At 33.3% G+C, this 21,098-nt stretch overlaps 2 protein-coding genes across 3 annotated transcripts in view; one reads left to right on the top strand and one right to left on the bottom strand.

Moving 5' to 3' along the window:
- The window catches only part of LOC105257365 (4-coumarate--CoA ligase 1), a 92,254-nt gene extending 73,126 nt beyond the window's left edge, over nt 1-19,128 (bottom strand). The window contains exon 1 of the mRNA XM_011267934.3: nt 18,980-19,128. The gene's annotated coding sequence lies outside the window, so the exon portion shown is untranslated. The remainder of the gene's footprint in view (nt 1-18,979) is intronic.
- The window catches only part of LOC105257364 (lachesin), a 139,595-nt gene that overhangs the window by 22,058 nt on the left and 96,439 nt on the right, over nt 1-21,098 (top strand). The window contains exon 1 of one of the 2 annotated variants that reach the window (XM_011267931.2): nt 20,631-20,846. The exons of the other annotated variant lie outside the window; for it this stretch is intronic. The gene's annotated coding sequence lies outside the window, so the exon portion shown is untranslated. Of the gene's footprint in view, nt 1-20,630; nt 20,847-21,098 lie in introns of those variants that run through there. 2 annotated transcript variants of the gene reach the window in all.

The following is a 21,098-nucleotide window of genomic DNA, read 5'->3' as shown; positions in this document are numbered from 1 at the left end:
ATCATCTTCTGTAAAACATATATCAATTTCTTTTCTGTAAATTATTTTGAGTCTTTTTGACAAACGGACAAAGAGAGAGATATGAAAAATAAATTATATTTTTACTCAAGTATCTAATATGTATTGACGATATTATTCGCTTTATTAGGTTTATCATTATTTTTTAAAAATCAAATTAAAGTTATGCAAGATTATTGAATTTGGCTTTTAAATAAATGATGTTAAACATGTAATGCGAATCGGGTAAAAAAAAGTCTACCTCTCGAATAAAATAATCTTATTTATTTTAAACAAAATATTTATACTTTGCTACCATGTGTCTTAGAAAAAAAAATGAATTGAAAGAAAAGAATAGGGGTACAGCTATTACGATAAATACCGATGCGTAATTGCATGACGAGAGCTCTTTTGGAAGAGAAACGACGGAGCACGATGAAAGGACAAGGGCGAGGGTGAACCTTTCGGGCACACCCTTCGAGCATTCTTGGAATGGAGTAGTATGTGGCGGGCGTTTCAAACGGAGCTTGGCAGAATGAATCATTTTATTTCACGGCGGGGCGAACACGTCGATCACAGCGACGAGGATTCTTTCAGGTCTCCGGTATACGAATCGCGTATCCGGCGTTTCGTTCGAGAGGAACGTTGGCGAGGGGAAGGCAGGACGAGGCGAACAACCTGCCTGCTCTCCCGTGCCAGACGTGAAATTGTTCCGCGATTCTCGGTCGCCGGAAAAATCGTCGATGCGTAGAACACGGCCGTGAAGCGAATCCCGTATGCGCCGCTTTTCCGTCGCCGAGATAACTCGCCGTTCGGATTTGCGCCCTTCCTGAGCATTATCCATGAATGAATAACGATCCGAGGATATCGTGGCACACTTTGAGTTACACATACGCGAATATATATACCCAAGAATATATTTAACTAGAATTAGGTGACAATTTGTGCTTTCTTTGCGGGAAATAGAATCGCATTATCGTTGCCACGAACGATGTTTATTGTCACGAGCGAATGGGCTTTAAATAATCTGGTCGGCGGACAACATTACAGCATCACCGCACCTTTAGTGTTAAACACGGCCGGCTATGATCCTAGCCATTTATTGCGTCAAATATGTACAACGTACTGCGTTAGTGAAATTTATACGAAATGAACACATTCAATTACCCTAAATGTGCTAAAGCAGATAAAGTGTAAATTTAAGTATAACATTATATTTAACATTAATAAATTTAACGTTATACATAAAATGTAAATTGTAATGAATGTCTTACACTATTATTCTAAAATAGTTATAATATTATAAAAAAAATTATAAAAAATTCAATGATAATAATATTTAAATTAGAAGGAAAAAGTCGACATTTAAAATATATATATTGTAAAGAATTTAAAAAATATCGCGTATCTGTCGTTGTTGTGTGTTTTTATCATATGAATCGAGTCAACACATGTAACTATTGAGTTTTAATTACGCCTGTGCGATAGAACAATTTGCAACAATTCTGTAGGTCTGTACGACAAAGAAACCGCGCAAAAAACGATCGGCCGAATTTCATCGATTCTCGACGTCTGTGGACGAGTGTAATTGAATTTTGGCCTAATTTGTTGGATGCAAGCTTTCACACGTTCGCGTTTATTATTACGTTTGTTTCACGTATCACGCACGTGGATGGTTTTGACCAAAGTCTATCATTCCGACGTTTTACTCTCGCTCGTGTCGATCATTTCGTCATCTACGTGGCTTTCCATTCTTTAGCAGTTTTCATTGAAAGGCAATATTTTTCTATCAAATTCTTTGAATTAAAATAACGCACCGACAATTAATTTTAAATCGCACGAAATTTTAATTAAAAGAAATCTCTGTATAATAAAATAATAAACAGCTATATAACCGCAATGTGAGAATATATGAATAAAAAAATGTTATATTATTATTTTTTAAATGTATTAGTAGTTTGCTGTTGATAGTATTTCGATCAGTTTTTAATTAAGTGAGAAAGAGAGGAAAAAAGAAAGAAAAAAAAATTTTTCAAATGTGGCATGGAGATTTGTAAATTATCTCTCGAATTAAAGTTTGTCGAAAGTCTCTCGCTCATCTTCTATCTTTGATCTTCTTGGCCAATTAAAGCGTCAGATTAATTTTAGTCGAAAGTAACAAACTAAAGAGAGCATCGAGAGATGGCTCATTCTGGTGGTACATTCGCGGTTTTGCTCTCGCGAAACGGCACTTGATGCTTTATTGGTTAACTTTATTCATTGAAACGTTACTTCCTGACTCGCGACCGGAACGCTGGGGGGCAATCAATGCGCACTTTCGTCGTGGTTGCATAGTTTGTGGACTTCAATTTCCGTATTAATATTCTTTTATTTTACGCTTCGTAGCTTTCTAAAACGCCGCAATTTCCCATTTTTCCTCATCTATTTTCGAAAAATTAAAAGGACTACTGCGACGTTATCTTACAGATTTTTCCAAACGGGTCCTTTGTGCAGAGCTTGTGTAAATTGGATTTTTGCCACGGCATGCAAACGCGATAAAATCTAGGTAACATAGGTCTGCAAAAAACGATTAACAGCAGCGTTTACAGCAAAGCAACGAATTTCGGATGCGTCTGAACTCACGGACTGCTTTTATTAACAACTGGTATTTTTCACTGCGCTCTGATAAAAAAAAAATGACAAGCAGCAGAACTCGTGGCAATATTACTTTTTAAAAGCGAGACTTTTCTCGTGATGCTTTTTCTTTGTAATAATTATATATCGTTCAAACGTTCGCGTACACGTGTGAAGAGTTATATATTTTTAAAGTTCGATTCACGAAGGTAATTATATTTCATATTTGGCTCCTTATAAAATGGCACATCACTCGAGACAGTCCTAAAAGGCGAGGTCGTGAATTCGAGTCGCAGAGAGTCAAGTGGCTTTTATCGTGCGCTCTGAGTTATTGCGCTCCACAAACCCGAAGGAATACTTTCTTGATAACCATAACGCGATCCCGCTGTGCCATTCCTCGTATATCACGAACATCCCATCGTGCACCCCGCGCGACTGAGCGAGCGAGCGCTTGCTCCATCCTCGGTGCGATGATCAGGAAGCGAGCTACGTGCTCGACATCTTCAACGTCTCCCAGAGATTCCGTAGGATTTCACGCGCCTCGGATGAGAGTTTCAACCCTTTGCCCTTCTGCCCGCGGCTCTTCTCACCTCGTACAGAGTCAATTCGCGTAGCGCGTGAAATTTATTTTGGCAAGCTTCTTCGCGCGTGCATTCGCGTCAATGCGAAACGATCAAAAATGTATGGCTGATACGTTTCAATAGTATTATCGTAGTTTTCGCGATATTTATCTTTGATTAAACGCAAATCGAACACAAAGGACAGGTAAACCTGTTAAGATGGGTAACTTTTTGTAATAAGAGCACGAGACATAGTCAGTTGTCTATCTGTCTGTTGAACTTTGCTGGGCGGCTTGCTTAAAGCAATTGCCATTGATTTTATGTAACTAATTTATCCTGTGTTGAATTATTTTAGAATATCCTTTCTATGTCGCTATTTATATTCTACAGTGCACCTCGATGGTCGCTGGCAGATTACTAGAAATTAAACTACAATTTGTGGGATTGGCTGTCCCATTTATCTGCGAGTGGAATTTTCATTCTGCACGTTCGCCGATATGTGTCCGCCGGTTATAACAAGTGTGGTGCGCTCTATTCTCTCCCGTAAATTATAATACGTCACCGTCACTGATTGACTTCAGCTTTATGATTAATGTTCACGTATTTGCAGTTAATTCAGCGCGTTGTATAGACGTTCTCGCATTACCGAATGAAAATTTGAGCGGCGCTAAAGCCCGATTTACGCGAGCTAATAAGTGGCATTTCGATAAGTAATTAAACTGTGTATTGATTTATTCGTTCAAATATTTCAATTATTTTTTAGATATATGTAATAAATAGAATTGACTGTACGCATTTAATTTGATTGCTTTACAAGCTGAAAATTTTCATCGATTTAATATTTATAAATTTGTTTTAGTAATATTTTTTACCATCAATGAAATTACTTGTGATTTTTTACTCGAGTAATTTATCCTCTAATATATATTTGTTTATTTTAAAAATCACACTAACAATTGCACTAGCACTGAATGTTGATTTGCGCTGTGGGTTATTTGCATGTAAATTTTTCTTTGTTTCTTGAAATAAGAAAAAATTTGAAATATTGAATTTTTTTAAAATTATTAACACGTCTAAGTTGCGTTTTATCAAGCCTTTGACAGCGTAATATCTCCGAAATGCAGATCAATATACTCTGCGCATTGTAAGTTATACGATAATCCATCAGTGATGACAGGAAATGAAAATTTGTTGGACATTTTTGTTTGTCTAAACCATTAAATGATTTTTATTAAAAAATCTTTATAAAATTGTCAATACTGCATAACAAATGTTAAAGATGTTAAGAGTAACAATTCTTTTCACTACTAAAAATTATTTGACCTGGCTTTAATATAATACTAACTATCTTTATATAATTCTAACATCGTGAATATCATTAAACCAGGTCAAATTTGATTCAGTATTAAACCAAGTCACTTAGTGATAAATACATAAATTCTTCAAAACAATAAAGATGAGAATATTTATACTTTCCATCGCAGAATCTTCTTTTATAAATTCAAACAGTTTATAAATTCATGAATAAGCGTTTCAATCAATATTTTATTTTTAAAAATTTGAAATACATGTTTGCAATATAATTGAAATTTGGAGACGTATATTTTTAAAATATGCAATAACGATGAATATTGTGTGAATATCGTTCAAGCGTGTTAATTAGGAGATTTCTCTTTTAAGAGATAAAGATGAAAGAAATATTGAAAGAATATTGATCGCATTGCTCGAAGCGAGCAAAGTGAATCAATTGAATTTATCTCATTATTCGAGGCTTGCGAGTATTGTCTATAGAAATCGAATCGCGGAGATAAAATAATGAGACTATATCCAATTGTGTTAGAATTTTACTATCATTGGAACAGTGATTGAATCGCTGAATACCGACTTCTCGACTTTCTCTGCAAATATTGTTTTATTACAGACACGGTTTTTTGCTTGTTATGTTTCGATAAATTATATTTTTATATCGATTTGTATGGAAAACGGAAACAAATAATTAACGAAAATAGTAAATAAATAATATACGAAAAAAGATAATTATAACTTATATCGTAGATATATGCACTGTAATAATATTAATAGATAGAGGAATGATTATGTAACTTACAATTAGAAATATTTAAGATGTAGCTATCAAAAAAAATGAGAGTTGACAAATAAAATTTTACATGAAAATATTAATAAGAAAATTATTAAATTATTAATTAAATATTTTAATAATTTATATAGATTAATAATTTATATCTTAATAATTTATATTAATTAATAATAATTAATTAATAAATATTAATTTATATTAATACTTCTTAAGCAATATTCGATAGCAATATTATAGAATAATTGAATTTTATAAAGTTTCCGAATATTACGATGTGCAAATGGATTAACGGATTAGTATCTTTCTTTAGTTCAACTCATATTGTGAAATATGGAAGAGTGAAACTAAGGATTTTCACCTTTCGCATTTTGTTCATGATTTCGCGTTACGTAACGTCGTATCGTCGAGAATTCATTAATCATGCGAATCGAGCATTGCCTACATCGCAGAGTCCGCATTAGCCAAGCAACCCTATCGCGTCACGCGCACCCTTATACCCGCACCGTTACTTACAACGGTATCAATGCTTACCACTTCCACTCCTGGCATCTCTATGCCATCAGGCGTAAAGCGGGGAGAGGGGGAAGAGGGAAATGCGATGGTCGGCAGATGGATCCAGCGGATTCGCCCGAGCTGATCGCAGCCGAATCGGAGATGAAGAGCGGAGAGGAGAGAAGCCGTCCGTCGTGTCGTGTAACGTTACGGTGAATTTCGGTCGCGCGCGAGGGGTGGGAAGTTGTGGATCAAGGGGAGTAGACAGAAAGCGCGCGAGAGAGAGAGAGAGAGAGAGAGAGAGAGAGAGAGAGAGAGAGAGAGAGAGTGAGGGAAAGAGAAAGAGAGAGAGAGAGGTAATGCGCAGACAGCCTCCCAAAGAGGTGGCAGCGGGGCCCGAGGGGTAACAGGTCGGATGTCCGGCAGTCCGTCACCAGCTATCCCTCGGTATCTCCGGCGTGGCCCGCCGCGACCGGCCCGCGGCCATATCGCTCGACTACATAACAAGTCCTGAATATGCATATATTCGATGCTACAAGCTAGGCACGGAGTTTGCGCATTCGCAATTCACCGTATTTATTGCATTAGGCTCTCGACAATGATAACATATTTATATAATTGGTCTCTTTGCCAAATATTTGTTACGCGTGAATACTTCAGGCGCGAAGGAGTATCGACTAATAATTATGATTAATGTTTAATGAAAATTTCATATACGACTATATCAATGAAAAATTCTCATAAATCATCTTTGTAAAATATAATGCATTGATAGATAGTGAAGATTTCTTTTAGATATAATAATCTCGATTCTCTCTTTAGAATTTTTATGATTCATATGAGATATATAAAAAAACCAAGCACATTTGAAATTCTTTGGATGACGCACATCTTGAGATACAGTTGCTTTTTCGCTTACTTTCCAAAACTACTCTCCTGAATATCTTTATTCTCAATCCCAACACGCCTACGTATATGTAAACACTCGTAACATCCGAATGGAAATTCTTAAAGCTCTATATACAATTCTGTGTCCCAAAGTTAAAATAAACCTAGGAGGGAGAAAACCCCTGAGTCAGTTTTCTCTCATTTTAAGAAACAAATTATTTGTCAAATCTTTTGTCTCAAGGGTCTCTCCTTATTTTTCTCCGAATTATTTTTAACTTTAGCGTCTCACAAATTGACATCAAAGAAAATATTATTTTTGTTTAATAATAACAATTACATGAATTATTTTTGTAGCTTGATAATCAAGATGATTGAAATTTCCAACTGTCAAAGAGAGATGTCCCGTACAGCACATAGATTTATATGCATATTCCCTCATATATACACACACACTATTAGATATCAACCCCTGTACAAACACGTGGTCACGCGCGTGCAAACTCACCCCTTTCCTCCTCCCCTCTCCCCCTCCTCGCTGTCTCTCTCTCTCTCTCCACTTGGCTATCGTCGAAGCACCATTGACGCCAGTTCACTGCCTGCCAGCGCACGGATTTATGGCAATGTATACGACGGTCGCTCGTATATTCGTGGATTTTGACGTATCGCGTACATTAGGGAAATTCTAATTACCCCTGGCCTTCTCCCTCCCTCCCCCTCTAGACACACGCATACTATCTGCGAGAGCGCTTCCTCCGGTAAAGGAAATACGGTACCCTGGTACCGACCAATGGGGCTGTCCTTCGCGCTCTATTGACGTTCCGTCTCTCTGCTTTCCGACCTATCTATCTTCCACCGGCCCTGCCTTCCGGTGTATGTATCTCCTTTTACGACGCATAGTGTCTAACGCTCTCGGTGCAATCGGCTGACGCTAGGTTAACGTGCCGTCTGTATGTCGGTTCTTTGATGAAACGAATAGATCCGCTCCTTCTCATTCTCTGTATTCTCCCGTGCGTGTGTTCTTTGCTTTTCCAAACAGCATTTCGTCTTACCTTGCTTTCAATGTACCGTAAAATCGGGGTTGGATTGCGATAGCAATCGTAATTTCGTAAGGGAGGCAGATTTGAAAGCGGAACCAAAACAGTTCCGAGAAAATGAATCAGAATTCTGTAAATTATAATTGATACAGTGAAGAGTGTTAAATTTATCAAGTACAACAAATGCGAATATTTTATCTATAATTAGTAGATAAAATTAATCTCACGCAATTTGAAATTACTTTATATATTATATAATTAATATTACTTTTCATAATAATTATGAATTAATTGATAATATTGATAATAATAATGAATAAATTATATGATTGTAAAGTAATATTTTTTTACCAGGAAAGTACTATACCACGTTTAATTTGTTGTCAGGTGGCATCTGATGCATTTGCAAAATTGTAAATATATTTATTATTTATTTATTATTTATTTATTAAATATATTAATTATAATTATCAATTCGAGGATTATAATATTAACAGCTGATCGGTCCTAGCATTGTTACATATTTTCCGGCGCATCATATCATCGGCAGTGTTTAAGTTTCGTTAATCCAGTCTATTCAACTATCAAAATAGTGGTGTGATTGACCAGCGTAACGCGGCTAATTTTGCGTGTCGGTCCGACCCTATAGCAGTTAGATGAAAATACGAGCGCCACGACGTTAATAGAATTTAATGAGGCTGCATCACGAGCGATCTCGTCGGCGGATGGCATCAAAATGCGGGCGGAAGTGAACAGCTAGAACGATCTAATGTATCTCACGCAATCGTTTGTTCCGATCGAACGCTGATGATACAATTCGTTAGACGGAATGCCAGTATTACAGACATTGCCTATCTATTCTAATCGCGCGCTAATCAAATTTCCTTTCTCCGATGTGAATTTGAAACTTCGCCAGGAAATTTTTAAAGCTGCCCGCGAAAAAAGATTTAAAACAATGTTGTTGGCTTAATCGCATGCTTTTGAAATCTTCTTTAATGTATAATTATAACATGAATGCAGTATCTTTATAATAATAATTTTATGATAAAAATGTAATAGGGGCTTGCTTCACAAGATAATTATTTTTGCATACTTTTATGTATATTAATAAAATTTCGAAACATTTTTGGACGAGCGCCGTAGATATTGCAATTAATTCTCTTCTTTTATCCATTATCGCAATTATATTTCAATTACGCATCTTTGCTCATCGCATAGATGCGCATTATCTCGAGTGCAACGTAGTAAGCCCCTTTGAGTGAATTGCGTGCATTTGTGAAACCATTTAAATCTATGAGAGGGTATATAAAAAGAGAAAGAGAAAAAAAAAGGAATATGTAAGCTTTCGCGAATCTCTGTTGCACCGCCGAACGAATGGGCGGTCGATCGTTTTGCCACGCGACTATTTTATAGTGCAAAATCGTCGCCGCGGTTTCCCTAAAAGTGCTATTAACGGGCCACAAAGTATCACCCTAACGGACTCTGGTAAGTTTGTTGGACGACTATATAATTTACGGTGCCCCGGAATAGTGCTCTATGCCCAAATTGCGCGATTTTGAACGAAGAGAAGGAAATGACGTATCCTTAAAATTCGAAATTCTGAATGTGAGTTATTCTGATTGATTCTGAGTTAATGTCAGAAATAATGCGATTACGAAAATATAAATTTCTGAAAAGTAACCTAATGACGTTTAAAAAGCATACACATATCATAAATTATTTAAAAACATTTTACACGGTAAAATGAAATTTAGATATATTAATGTAATAGAGATAAACATAAACATGATTTCTAGTATGATAATGCTTACACATTGATAATGGAGATCTTTTCGCTCATCTCCTTGGTATTTGCCATTCGTGCCATGCAAATGCGATATCACGGCTCTGTTGGTGGCTTTGAATACGAGGCCGCCGTTGTATGCGACGATGATTACGTGTAATACAACGAGTATCAAATTGGGGGAGCAGTCATGCCGCGCTTCGCAATTGTTCGCAATTGCATCGCTGCCTTAATTTTGCGTTAAGTGCACTGATTATGTTAAGAGCTGCTCGATAGAAGCATCAATTAAAGTCGATATTATGAACACCTCTTTATTGCACATACTGTCCAATAAATATTCTATACGCAACAATTTTTTCATTAATTTTCTCGTAGTAACGTTAACAATTATTTTTGTCCTTTCTATTCATTCGATATGATTATCAATCTCACAATAAACAATTTTCCAGCGCCATTTCCTAAAATATAATTACATGATCTTTTACGTGATCCATGCGTTTAATTCGATCACGAATGCCATTATTTTGTGTTCGTACGAGAAGTTAAAATGTTCTTTCCACATCTTAGCTCTTGGAACTCCGTGTGCGTACTCTCGCCGCGAGCTTTCCGTGTGTGCATTTTATCGTGCAGAATCATGTTGGCCGCAGTTTCCGCAGGAGTGCCATTAGTGGGCCGCGGAGAATCGTCGGTGTTCGCCTGCGGGGCTTTGCCATTGCGATTCGGAAAACTTGAACGATAGTAATAACAATTTGCTGAAGCTACTGAACTCGCCGAATGTTCCCTCGTGGATGCGAGCAAATCGGGCGGAGAGATTGGCGAAATAAATTGGATTTATTTTCATTGTTTTAAACAGTCATAGTTTCTTAAATAATCGATATGTTGTAAATTAAGCGAGTTCTTTAAAATAATCCGTTGAGTGAGGAAGATGATGTAAAAATATACTCGTTCTTAAAAATGATTATAATGATTATAAAAGTAACGTTCATATGCATAGAGTGCACCAGTTAATAATAATTCGCGACAGCATGTTGATCAGCTTTCAGTTATCGTATTGCGTAGTTTATAATTCGTAGGAGCACTCCAGTATCTTGTCGATCAAAATGATAAATCAACGAGTCACAGCAAGATCTCATTCTCATAGAGTGATAACACATTCAGGCATATATATACGTATCTACACATTAATATCTCGCCTCTCTCAATGCATGCCACATACATTATGTACATGGATACTATATTAAACTGGATAATTACGATATGAATAATGAGAGATGGAAGCTATTTCTGAATCGATCAAAACTGACGTGAGAATCTTAGAATTGAGTTTGATAAAAATATATTGATTAAAAATAGAATCCATAGAAATATAATACTTATATTTAAAAAAATTTTGGTGCGAAAGTGTGAAAACAAAGAATTTTGTTCTCATAATTCTTCAATAATTTCATTTATCCGCACTTTTTCTCTCTCCTTTAATAATAGAGATATATCACTAGAAATACCAAATCGAAAAGTGATAATTTTCGTTTTAGCACTTTTTGCAAATTGCTTATTTTATTATTTTATTTGCCGTATAAGAATTCATATTTATAAAATATATCAGATTTTTTTTAAATGCAGAATCGCTCTCTAATATCGTTCGTCAATTTATACATAACGGATATAAACATAACGAATTCGGCCATAAGTTAATATGAGATTTTCGAAAAAATCAGACGCGAAATGTAACGTTGACGTTGAAAATGAATTGCTCGTTTTCGTGAGTGGAACTTCAACGAAGAGATTATAAACGCGGTTCTTCGCGAAATAGTCACGTACTGACGTGAAAAAAACGTTGAATAAACGCACCGCGATTAGTTGTCTTAATAAGAGATCAATAAATCAATAGTCGAAGTTCATCAACAATCAACTATTTCTGATAGAATTTAGAAACAATAATCTAAATATATATAATATACACTTAAAAATAAAAAAAATGAAAATCATATAATTTAAGTATTAATAATTGCAATACATACCAATAATAAATTGCAGCGAGAATGGAAGTAGCGTAATTTTTAACAATAAAATGTGCAACCATATTGACAATCAAATACATAACTGGAAGCTCTATTCGGGAACGTTCATCTCCCTCTTCTAAACAAGATCTGCTCTATCGTTACAATTTCTCTTTTCTCATTTGCTGTCGGAGCGTATTTCGCTCAACAGGGCATGAGCACGTTAATCAGTGGTTATTCGTCCTCGGCCGGGCATCGTCGTTACAACGGAACAGAGTCGAAAACCGCACGTAGTCGCAACAAGCTATCGATCGCGACATTGGCAAGACGATCACGTAGCCAGCAAATTTATTCGTCCAACTACGAGCTCATCTTCCATAACATTATCATACGGTTATTTTATGGTAATATCGGTGAAACATGTTTGTAGGTGAAATGTATTAATGTATATTTTTGTCAAGCGAAAATATATCCCTCTATTTGAAATTTATTAAAAACAAATTGGCGAATGTGATAAGTGTGAAAAATCAGAACATAAAATCTTATTCTAGTTTTACTGTACTATATGTGTGTCCGATATATAATAATGTTTTTTTTTTATTATCGCCAACCTTTTAAGAATCAGCAACTGTTTTAACGTTACAAGTTTTAAATAATTTCAGGACATTATATATGATGTATATATATTTTTATAGAAAACGCTGCGCTGCACGTAAGATTGTAGAGGATTAATATTGTTCTCATATATTATCTACAGGTAGCACCTGTCTCAGATTATCCTATTACACGCTTATATTCTTCTCATTCACGCGAGCGAGAAGAGAATGGAAAAGACAAACCCTCTTACATCGCCATTCTCGAGTCTCGTGAGAGTTAATCGCACGAATAAAAAGATTCGTACGACAAGTACCGTCGTTTAACACGAATGATTTCCTCATGAGGACGATTCTCGCGATTACGTCGTGGATGAACTGCGGAGATATTTCCGACACATATCTACTAAGTTCTTCATCAATAGAACCGTTGGAAAATTCGACGTTGAATGGTCCGCGTCTACAAAGTGCGTTCGCAGCATTACTTTGAAATTTCACGGATACATTACAGGCAATTAGGGATTACTTTGAATTATAATGTGGGAATGAAAGATTATATATACATTATACAATTTAATATCATGTTTTCTATAGAAGCGAAAATTGATAAGAAATTTTATTCATCAGTAACTAGCATTCGCTTTATATAACTTGACCGGCGAATTAAATTAAAGGGTGAATTAGAATAATATTACTAATCATAACGAATAAATTAATAGGCGTATCTCTTGATTGTAAGAATTAAATATTGAGATATATTAAATAATTAATTAATAATTAATTATTTAATAAATAATTAATAATTAAATATTGAGAATAATCTTTTCTTTATAAAATTTTTGCAATTGAATTGCTTTTATAATTCTTTTATGTAATATAATTGATGACTTAAATAGAGAAATAATGATGATTTTTTAAATAGTAAAACTTATTTCACGTGCATTGACCCTTTGACCGATTTTTACAAGTTAGTTATCGCATTTCGAAATCTCCGTACTGATCTTTTCAATGAAATGGACTTAGATACTGGCGCGATGGAGAATTGTAATTTATTAAAGTTCGCGATTCCGATTAACGCAGCAACCAAGTTACAAGCGAGAATATCGAGAATAACTTCGTTTGTAATCGGATTAATTAAACGTGCGACGTGATGGTTCATCGAAATGCGAAGTATGGACATAACGGACATAAACGAAAGCCGATCTGGTTTCTCTCGTTGCTCTGCAGCAAAATCAATTAGAGATACTATATCGTGCATAAAAGCTCTAATTTTGCCAAAGACGAATTACACGAGCTTAATTAATTAAATTTAATTTAGCATCTTTTTGACAAGTAAGATTGGCAAGTATTATATTTACATTTATTAATATTAATCGCATGGTTAAATGCGAGAAATGGAAAATTATCTCGTTAATATCTTGTTTTGTATAATATCCTTGTTTACGTAATCTCTCTCGATTTAATCATATGCTCCCTTTTCGTATAACTGATATTAACAGAAGCGTAAGAACCACTAAACGCGTTTAATTTAGCTAGCATCTAGCTAGCTTTAGCTAGCGTTTTTGATTTAGTATAATAGAAGAAGTTTATTAAAATATTAAGCAACGTGGCATGAAAGAGATTTTATCTTCTTTACCTTCGTGTTTAATCTAAAAAGAAGAGTTTACAAATAATAAACTCTCACACATATTTTTCTCTTTCTCTTTCTCATATTTCAAGTAAATTATTTGAAGAGTCAATTTTAACGTCAGAGCATTTCTTTAAATTATTATTATTTCCAAAAGCAAGCAACAAATTAACTATTTTAGACAACTTTTCATTCTACTTTAGAAATAATACAATATTGTACGCGGTTTTCGAAGAATTTTAATTATAAATGATTTGTAAAAAAAATACATACATATATATATATATATATATATATATATATATATATATCAGAAATTATTTTTATTATTTTAATTTGCTTTTAAATTAAATATCAATATAAATTAAAGACTACAATTTTATTTCAGTTAGCTTTTAAACTGAATACTAATAAATAATAATAAATGATTATAATTTCGATATATTTATTTTTAGCGTACATAATTTAAAATATCAAAAATGTATAAAAAATTGTATACATTTCAGTGACACAAAAAGCAAATTTAAAAAACAAGAAAGTAGTAGAAAAATGTGAAAAAGTTTCTCACTTTTTTTCCACTTTATTTTTCATTTTAATTAAACATTAATTATAACAGTTACACAAAGACAGTTATTAAAAAGGACAAATAAACAAAATTTTTAGAAAGTGCATTTAAAGTTTTTATTATCTTAAGAATAACTGTACTTAGAAATATTTAGAGGTAACTGTAATTTTAACTGTTAATGTGAAATTATTATTGCTTGCAAATATATGTTTCTTTCCTGCAAGAAAATAAAAAATGCCAAACGTTTGTTTTGCAGTCATTATTTTCGTTGCATATATCTCTGCTTTTTATTATTGATATTAAAAATTTTAAATGTTTTTTTATCGTAATAAATATATAAATGATATGCTATTAAAAACGCATTTTTAATAGCACTAATATATATCAAAATCATTGAGATTAATTTAAAACTTTTAATTGTTATCACTAATAATGACAGTTATCAAGATTTAATTTATTGCCTTGTTATGGGGATCAAAATATTTATTATATAGGTTAAATATATACTCAATGTAATTGATGTGTCATGTGGTATTAAATTTCAATTGGATAAATGTGATATTAAATTTCAATTAATAAATAATTTTGATGGTAATTAAAATTAAATATTTTACAATAAGCAGAAATATATTTTTCATCTGTTTCAAATCGCAAAACAAATATATTTTCCATTTCTAATTTTCTTTTATCATTTTTCTATTTTGACTGATACTTGAACTTTAAAGATTCGCAATCAAAAATTCAACAATTCGAAATAAAATGAACGTTTCAAAGAGAGCGAAAGGGGGAGAGAGAGAGAGAGAGAGAGAGAGAGAGAGAGAGAGAGAGAGAGAGAGAGAACAAGAAAAAAAGAAATACAAAAATAGGAAGAGAGAGATCGGTAGCACGTCTAAGCTTTCTCATTGCAGAGAGAAGTTAGCTTTTCTCAAATCCCTCTAGTGATACTTGCTTGAAGAACCAGTTGCTCAGTAGATTGGTTCCTTGACTTAAGTGGTGTATCAAGACGAGGGGGAAAAGGAGAAGTAAGAAGGAAAAAAGAACCGATATGTCGTTTCTTTTATCTCTATAAGCCAAATGTAAATGAAATAGCTAAAGAATAATTTTCCATTGGCGAGACATTTGAACAATCTGTTCAATGTTTTACTGTTTCTCTATTGTTCAAATTATTAATAAAATTTTTTTAATGAGTTTAATTCAGAATAATTTTCAATTTACTATATTGGAACAAAAGAGTGTTACTGATTTAAATTTAATTTTTCTTAAGATTTTGTTGAAATCTGTATCTATTTGCCTTCTTAAATCGTGACTCGAAAATGGAAAAACAGGCATAATACTATCGCACGTAGAAAAATGAAATTCTCACGATGCGACATAAGCATCAAAAATGGAGATGCAGATAGATCAAAGCGTCACGTAATAATTTTACGTATAACAACGTAAAAGATCACAATTTGGAGAATAAAATTTTCAAAAATTCATAAAACAGAAAATTTTAATTCTATAATATACCTTTATCTCTATAATATATTATCTTGTAATAAATTATATTGATATATTATTCGTTGACATATTACTTCTATTATTCCTTCTTCGAGTCTCGTGTTGCTTTTTGCTCCATTCTTTTTCTGTAATGTTCATTTTAGAGACGCGAAAAGAAAAAGGGAATCGGCGCGCCAGTAATGTTTAATACGAAAAATTTTTTTCTCGGGAATTTAGCCGGATTATGGGAATTATACCTCGAGATAAAGCGCAACTTAATCCATATGAAACACGATGGCAGACTGGGATTAAACGTCCCAAGTATTCCGGCGCCGCTGTCACACGTGCCAGCATAAAATTCTGAGATTTTCAGAAACGCGCGTGTGTGTTTCTTCCGAATTAGATCTTTTCTCTCTTGGCTTTCGCAACAGCACGCAATTTTCCTAGCTCGCGTGTGTTACTTCATGAACTTCTTTCTCTTGTAAATCTACATCAATATAATTATATCATTGAGTGAATCATATTTAACTTACTATTAACGCTGATAAAATTTCTAGATTAAATAAAAAATTAATTTGCACTGGTAAGAGAAAATGTGAAAATAATTTTCTATTTTATAAAGCGTTCTAACTCGAATGTAACATTATTATTTTCGTTTTTATTATTTACTAATCGTAAGTTAAATAAAATTTACAATTTAAAATTTAAATTTTTAAAAAATAATTAGAAATGAATGTGAAATTGTGATTAATTTTCGAACATTTAATGCCATTCGACAAATGTATCCGATTTTTAGAACATATGTATTGTCTGCCATAAAAATTGTACGCCAAGCGTGCGTCTGTTTTTCATGGGTATACCGACTTGCAGTTTATAGCAGTCACGTAACTCAAAGTATTCGAGCAATGCTTGTGGTGGCGTTCTATGTATTCTCGAATATATTTCTAGAGGTGATAAAAATAGCGCGAGCAAATACACGGCGGCGGTTTTTATTACTACCTTAAGAAAGTAATGTACGTTAGTATATCTGTATTACGCGTTAGCGGCGTTGTTTTTAAAAAAACTTCCACCGAATGCCGAATAACGAATTTTATTTCGCACAACTTTATGTACGCGATATTTAAAACACACACGAAATGTTGTCCTTCTGAGGTTGTTTCAAAGAAATAAATTTCATTCATTGTAAAGACACAGTAAAGCTTATTCCTGCGGTTTACAAGCGCAATGCAGAGACGCGTTAATTTGAATGAATACATTTACTATTTGGTGCACATGTGCAACAACATACGTTAAATACGTTATGTAGAATAATTAAATCTGTGGACAGTAACAGCTACGGTTGTCACGATAGAGATTGTTTTGTGACACGATATTTATATTGGTACACGTTTCCAATATGTCAGCTGTTTGAAAATGCATCGAATTTTAAAGTATTCTTTCATGTATATATTTCTTCAAAGCAAAAAAGTCAGGTAAATTTAACATTATTTCTTTTTCTATAATTTACATATATAATTTGAATGTCTATCGTACAGACAGATATCGTGTAGCGTATCGGCGAGTAGGTTTTTCTTTACGGTTGAAAGAGAATTTGCCGCAAGTCTGTGAAAAGATTGCCGAAGATTTTATCGGCGCACTTGCTCATTCGAGGAAGAAAACGTTCATCTTTCTTTCCCTTAGAATTCCGCGATTTCTGCTCGATGGTTCGCCGGCACTAACTTATCAGAAATGGTCAATCTAGCGAATATAACTGGTCTTCGAATCAAGTATAACTATAGACATAGTCTCGGCAAACCTGGTTCTCATCGACAAGAAACGAGATCCATTACATGTAATGTCGATAGACTCCAAGTAATGTACAGCTACTTCATTTGCAATAATTCTCAGCGAATTTTCCAAGATTCTGATTAGATTTCTTTCATTTCTTTCTCTCAATTTTAAAGTACGTAATGATAATAAATGATGGAATGCATTAATAAGTATGAAATACATATATATAATAATAAATATGCTAAAATTAATAAATAAATTTTTTATTTTTATTTAATACATAAGTATGCTGGAAACATTTAATAAGCATACTTAATAATAATGAAACTTTGATCCTTTGATGAGATCTTTTCAAAAACAAAATTTAATCAAATTTCTATTCTAAACTGTAGCTGATTTTTCAAATTATTAAGTTGAAGCTATTAATATAATTAATCATACACGAAACTACTTTTATTCAAGCGTATAATGAATTTTTTCATAGATGTATATGCTTTACCAAAACTGTATAATGGATTGTACAACGAACCGGGTTGTCTAAGCTCGGCGATTGCCGAGAAGGGTCAGCCTCTACTCGGGGCTTTTCCACGGAGATACTCGGCTGAAAGACCAGTTACTTGGTAGATTGGCCGCTCGTGCTAAGTAAGTGCACTACGATGACGACGGGAAAACGGCGAAAAAGAAAGATAAAGCATTTTCTTTTCAAAAATAGGGAAGTGAAAAGCGCTCGGCAAAGTTCTTTAAGAAACACCGAGAGAACGTCCCGGTTGTGTATTTTGAAAACGCGGATGGAGAATCGCTCGTCAATCCGAATGTTTGGGAAATGTCGAGCAAATTAACGGTATAAACGAATATATCAAATGTCACATTGTGTGTTAGATTAATTTTTGATTGAAAAATTCTTTACAATTTTCCGCATTTCTTTCATGCTTTATCCAATATTTCTATTCGATTCTATTTCTATTCTATTCGATTATATTTCTCTCTTCCCCTTCTAATTTCATATATGTATGTATAATATAATTTTTAAAAATTATTTCTTGTACATTCTCAATATCAAATACATTAAATAAAATAGATAGTTATATAAAATAGAGAGAAAATAATTTAGTACTCACTATACAATGCACAACAGTTAAATATTACAACTCCGTTGTGCATCGTATGTATATAAAGCAAAAAAATAATTAACACCTTAAAAATAATTATTATGCTTAATTGAATTTACTTATTTACTCTTCGATATTTTAAACAATGTTGAGAAATATTTTGTGAAAAGTTATATAAAAATATTATAATTATTATATATATAATTATAAATTATAATTATTAAACGTTTTAAATGTTTTAAAATAAAAAATCTCTCTTGAAAATATATTTTACGTGCCTTATATCAGGCATAATATATAAAACATTATTACCACGAAAGAGTAAACAAGCAAATAATCTCTAACAAATAATAAATGAAGTAAATTTTACTCACCAAATAGTTGCTCCGTTGTGGTCCGATTTCTCTTCGGGTCTGCTCCTTCCTCTTTGCTGCTTCTTTGTAGCACTCACTCGCGAAAACACTTAATTACAATTACATGCGCAATTTGAATACGACACTCGCGCGACACTTTAAACGGCACTCCCGATATAATTACACGCGATGCCTATTTTATTATACTTATTATAGCGAAGGAATAAGAATGATGAAAATCGCAGAATTATTTTGATAGAATCATTCGATGCTTGACAATCGATGCAATTAAATTCATGCGGTAATACGACTTTAATAAATAATGTATGCTCTCATATTATCGATTTTGATTAATTAAATCTCGCGAAATACACGTGGCGAATTATAATATAACGATATGTAAATGCGAAATTTATGATACGTTTCGAGAATTTTTAGGAGGTTATATGTATATGAAACGGCTCATGTCGCTTCGAATCCTGCCGCACGAATGATAATAACGATCACGATACAATGATATACTTTGCTTACATACGTACGAACATTGATAGAATAATATCGTCTTATCTCCTTCTTTTCCCTACCCAATATTTTTTTTATAGCGAGACACGTCTATTATTTTTTTCTTTTCAGTGTCTTTGTTGTTTGACGTTTTTTGTTAATGAAACATCTTTCATTATGTCGTACTAACATACCATCGAGTAATAAACAAAGACGCGTTTTATTTCTTACATTCACGAATTGCAAGTTCAAGTACAAATCGAAATAATATAAGTGATATAGACAACTATAAATTTTTATTACATCGCGATATTCAGAATACTAACTTTTTACCGATTAAAGTATAATTCATTTATCGAGAACACGCGACGATGCACGAAATTGATTAAACAAAAAGATATCACAATACGCGAATTGTTCACTAATGATTATTTAAAAATTCGAGGAATAGAATATTTCGTATTTTGTCAAACATTCCAATGTTCCGTAGCGATGAAGGGGAAGTCAACGATTGTCGACGTGTCGGGCACTCGTTCCGTACTAAACGTGTGTAGCGCGCCATACGCAGCGGCGACCTTGTCAGTAACAACCTTGTGACGTCATGACTCGAGTCAGAGCTCACGTACACGCGACGCGCTCCGCTGTCGTAGTATCTTTTAAACCGCGATCGCGGAAAGTACCGAGAGACCTCGATCAGAGTCATCGATCGTAAAATCGAATTATTACAATTGCTAATTATTCGTCTGCGAAATGAAGGCTCTCTCGCGATAATCTAAAATATTCCGGCAATTTGTCGAAGTGGAGATATCTCGCGTTGTGTATATATTTTTATTTAAATAGAGATCGAAACGATAAGTGATACATTTTGTGAGATTGAATTATAAATTATTTCACTTGCTTTTCAATATTGTGATACGGGCGGTAATTATTTATTTAGTATTTTAACTCTCGCGATAAGCACATAACGTGAATATTCCGGCTGTTTATCGAAATATACATCTCACGCTATATGTTTAAATAGAGATATGATAAATGATCGATTGGATTATGCATTATTACTATTTCATTTATTTTCCAATATTGCAACACGGGCGATAATTATTTATTTAGTATTTGAATTTTTCGCTACTTTAGATGTAAATTGTCTGTCATTTTTTCGGTAGTTTTCTCGTCGTTTATACGCAATATATAATAATAAATCGTGTGCGGTTAATTTAGGAAATGCCGTACAAAGTGTCGTGCGATCATATACTATTAATTAGCAATTTGCGTGTGATCGCAATTAAATGTGTTTTCGCGAGTGAATATCAAAGTAAATGCCAAAGAGCAACAAAGCATAAAAGAGGAGACCCGGGGAAACATCAGGCAACTGAGAAGCAACTGTGTGGTAAGCAATTCATGATTTATTTAATTCATTATTTTATCATATTTCTTTTTAATTATATTATTATAATTTCATAAAATATTTTAGATTTTTAACTTTGTGAAATATTTATAATAGTTAATATTATATATTAAATATGTAATATTTTTAAAAATTGTTTAAGATTTATAATTATTTAGTGTATTTATGTAAAAATTAATTTTTTTATTTGTCATACATTTTTGAAATATAAAAATTTATTTTTTAAATGAATTG

This window comes from Camponotus floridanus, unplaced genomic scaffold (genome assembly GCF_003227725.1).
Source record: "Camponotus floridanus strain SB8 unplaced genomic scaffold, Cflo_v7.5 scaffold54, whole genome shotgun sequence".
Classification (NCBI taxonomy): domain Eukaryota; kingdom Metazoa; phylum Arthropoda; class Insecta; order Hymenoptera; family Formicidae; genus Camponotus; species Camponotus floridanus.
The sequence above is the reverse complement of the archived record's forward strand: the minus strand, read 5'-3'. Positions and strand labels throughout refer to the sequence as shown.